At 36.9% G+C, this 4,545-nt stretch overlaps 1 protein-coding gene across 1 annotated transcript in view; it reads right to left on the reverse strand.

Annotated features, from left to right (window-relative positions):
- The window catches only part of LOC113230273 (serine/threonine-protein kinase 3), a 45,435-nt gene that overhangs the window by 39,842 nt on the left and 1,048 nt on the right, over positions 1 to 4,545 (reverse strand). The gene's annotated exons all lie outside the window — the stretch shown is intronic.

The raw sequence follows: 4,545 nt of genomic DNA on the forward strand, positions 1-4,545 counted from the left end.
ATCATTTACAATATTTATTTCAAATTTAATAAAAAATATCATTCATTCATTCAATCAAATATCTTAGATCGAGAATATTGCCCCTTAAATGAGTTTGTAAGTTTATAAAGACACACACACACATTCACAAATTAAAGGCACACAATGCACCCGGATGTCATAAGTACGACATGTACAACCTCCACATATATAAAGTTCACGCAAAATCGATCTTATTCACAACAGAATAGGACAAAAGTCTTTCACCTGTCTAAGGCCACACCGTACGTTGTCCTAGAAAATCCAGGAATACTTCTGTAGTCGGTCATTGGCTGAGCAGCGAGGGCATCACATCCACGCAATTTTAATGTTTATTCATGAGATTTGAAAACGTTGAATGTTATGTTCGGGCCCTGGATTTCTACTGGTCACGGGTCCGCTTTAAGGAGAAACCTTAGTCCGCCAGGCTGCTCAATGCGGGTTGGAGATTTCAGACGTTTTCCAATGGCTATGAACTTTCTTTGATATTCAAGTTTCAACGCAATGTTGGCTTCGCAATTAGCGAGGGAAATAATCATAGGTACGTGCTGGTGCGGTGTCATAGGTGTACAGGGACTCGCAGTGTTGCCAAATGGTTACATTTCTTACATTTTTCGTAACTTTTGACCCTCTCGCGTAATATGTAAGTGACATTTGCTTTTAAGGCAATTTTCGTGACTTTAAAAGATGAGATATTTTAAATTCAACTACATTAAATTGTAAAAAGTTTACAAACGCACCCAAATTAGGCAACAAAGTAAGTAACACAGAAATGGCGAACGACAAAATCTACCAACTGCTAGTAAAAGCTTTCTTGAGCATATCAACATTTTTAGGTGTATATATCAGATCAGAAAGTAATTGGATGTAGTTTGTAATTATATTTTTACGTGTGGGTGCTGTTCATCTCTACCTAAACCCCAAATTTGAGTATTTTTAGGTGGAATATTTTATCTATCTCAGGTACTATAAGGACAATAGATTTATTATAACTTTAAGTGAGTATATATATATATATATATTATTTTGTGATATCTTTTGGAGCTACTCGAGACGCGTCAGACAAATATTATGATTAAAATGTAGCGAGTTTCAAAAAGGTAGGGTCTGAAAAACAGCTTAAGCTGAGACTCTATCCTTTTTATCTACACAGTATCTATAAGTGATGTTATTTACGACTAAATTTGTTTTGTAAATGTAGATAAATAAAGTTCTTTATTATTATAAATACATATCGTAAATACTTGGATGAAAATGTAACTATAGCAGAAAAAATTAACTTTTTTGGAAGCGAAAAATAACTTTCAACTCAAGAGCCCTGGCAACATACATTCGAACCGTTCTCCCATTACGCTACCACCGTTATGAGAAACAGAAATAGCTAATTGAATTATATTTTTTTTACAATATTTCTTTAGCTCTATTGTTAAGATCTATCCTGAATTTTTATAGGTTATATACGAATCTAATAAACCGACCTAAATTGTAGTGACGGATATGATTCCATAATGGCGGCCATACATAAAAGTTAACGAAAAGTTAGATTTTTGGAAAACTACCAAATATATTTAGATATAAAACTATTTTTTCTGATCCATTTTTTTTTTCAAAGAATTATATCAAAAGTAAATTACAAAATCATGAGACTCCAAACTACAAATGAAAATGAACCGAGCTTTAGCTAGCAAGAATTTCGATTTAAACAGCGCCAGATGTTGATCAGTGTCGACCGCAAGAAGGACAAGGATATTTTAAAGCATAACATGAAGAAATCTCGATTCAAAAGTACATATTTCTCGCTTAAAGTAATTCAAGTCAGCAAATAAAATAATAAGCATTTACCCCAGTTTCAAAATAGAACACAGAAACTAAATTCGCAAAGATTATTTTGTTATACAGCCAACACGAAAGTTGATTCAACAATGCCCTCCTAACTAGGTTGCCAGTAATCGTTATGGCATCCGTACAATGAACTCCGCCGGTAAATTGAAGTAACAAATATGCATAATGACCAGGGGTCAAGCTTAGAGGTGTAGTGTACATTACTGAGTCACATCTGAATCCCTTGAAGGTAAACAATAACTGAGTTATGCCTATGCGTAATCGATTGAGAGAATAGATGTTGTAGAGCTGTAACGTTTGGAATATCGATGTATTATAAGAATTATTGTGTATAAAAGTACGATATTGGATAAATTCAGAGGATTAAAACCATCATTCGTCATACCACAAACGTAAACGTTTGTAAACCATTTAACCATAACATATATCAATATGTTGTTGATATGATTTGTATAATTTATTTATGATGATGGTTTTTTTATAAAGCCGGATTTACATTTGTCTGAAGTGTCGTGTCGTGACACGACAGAACGGTATCGGTATGTTTACATTTATATTAGTGTGTCGCTATCTATATATCCGATGTGACAGCTTGTGCTGTGTGTTGTCACACAACAACAAGTCGTGCGCCTGGTGGTAAGCAACACGCCAGTCCATAGCATAGATTTGAAAGGCACTGCCACTGCGCCCGTCACCAAGAGACATAAGTTGGCAAGTCATCTTGTCTGTGATTTCACCAGCACCCTTACCCTTCACAACCGGAACAGAGTACCTAATGCTCACATTACCATATTGCGGCAGAAATACGTAAGGTTACTTCTAAGGGTACTTCCTTGGACGAACTCTTTCACAAGGAGCTCTATTAATTACTGTATTTATACGTTTTTAGATAGGTTTGGTTGCCGATTACTAGAAATGCAGTTGGAAGTAGAAAAAATCAAGTGGGATATAGAAATATAGCAAGTCCTGCAGCAAAATAAGTTGATGACCAACGTCGTTAAAGCCGCGGGACATAAATTGATGAGCCTAGGGCAAGATCGTGCTGGATGGCACAACCTACGGGAAGCCTACACCCAACGGTGGTTGAAGTCGAGCTTTGTATTAATGTTTTTTTTATTTTCTTATATTAAGTGTCAAAATGTGCAACTACTTCCTTCGCACACTTTCACACAGATTTCGTTCATAGCAATTGAAAGAGAGATTGTTATCGATGGACATAAAATTTTTTCGAAATCTTGTGTATGGAATTTGCTTATTTTTATTTTTTTATTTACTTTCCGGATTGTCCGGTCGATGGGTATTAATGTATTATGATCGTATTTTAATTAACAATTGATACAGCTTGGTTCAGATTGTTTTGCAAAAAAATGTGTTTTTTGCAAAAAAAATACCAACAATGGCACCCACGCGAATTATTCCAGCACGCGACCAAAAAACAAACGCCTCCCTTTCAGAGTATAGTATTTCTTTTATTGCCCGAATAAGTCTGCATAATTACACAAAGGGTGAATGCCCGAACAGGGAACAAAACACAAAGCCTTTTGAAACCTTCTTTGAGTCATTGCATAAAAGGAGCTCTGGACCAATTTTTGTTTCATTATTAGGCTTTGTGCAGTATCAGCTAACTCAGAAGCTAATTGCTTTCGGTTTCGTTTCCGATTGGGACCCCACCGCTTGTAATTGAAACAACAGCGGCTATATGCGCTTCATAGGGCCAGGTACAGGCCAGGTGAATGCGCCTGTTTGCGAAAAGCTCTCCAGCCGCACACGCGCGTGACACATATACAGTGTATTTAACTGGACACATGCAAAACGCGTGCAGCGCAAGTGCAGTGCGGCGAGTGCAGTACGGCGCGTGCAGTGCGCGTGCACTCGCCAGATCTGTACGCACCCTTACGCTGTATCATGATAAAGGTTGAAGAAGATGGAGCACTTGTTGCCTTTTTCATTTCAAACTAAAAATCCAATTATATCTTTATTTCATAGGTAAGCAAATTACACTAGAAATCATGCAAGTTAATGCAATGAGTGAGCAAGAGGAAAATACCATGGTATAATAAGACAAGTAGGATAACTCCATACAAACGGTAGCAGCGCGGTTGTATGTATGCACGCCTGACGCGCGCCTTGTATGGATGTACACATTCGCATAATCTCGCGTCGCGTCCTGTTGTTCAACTATAACGCGTGACGACCTTCGTATTAGTGCACCCGGATTACTCAAGTGACATACGTCAACGCGCGTTGTCGCCCGTTACCATATTTGCATAACACAAATTTGTATTAACGGAGGCAGTTCTAGATGAATATACTATAGGCGAAAAACATGACGCGTCGCGACGCTGCCACTATGCGCCAGTGTGAGTTAAGCCTGAAACTTCTAAACCCTTCTAAACAGCTTTTTTTTATAAATAGTAGTGATCAGAATACACCCATAACTGGTCACAGTGATGAAGGCCTGCACAGAGTCATAATAAGCCGTCTTAATAATAATAATACTCCAAATAATTTACGTGCAATTTTATTACGAAATTGACAATATTTACAGGATATATGAGAACTTAATGTATTATTGAATAATTTGTAGCCAACTTCAATATTGTTAAAATATTGAATGTGAAAGCTACAAAAGGATTGAACAGTCAACAGCACATCAAGCTGTACACTTGTGTTTAAATATTGCCT

This window comes from Hyposmocoma kahamanoa, unplaced genomic scaffold (genome assembly GCF_003589595.1).
Source record: "Hyposmocoma kahamanoa isolate Upper Pololo Valley unplaced genomic scaffold, ASM358959v1 63, whole genome shotgun sequence".
Taxonomy (NCBI): Eukaryota; Metazoa; Arthropoda; class Insecta; order Lepidoptera; family Cosmopterigidae; genus Hyposmocoma; species Hyposmocoma kahamanoa.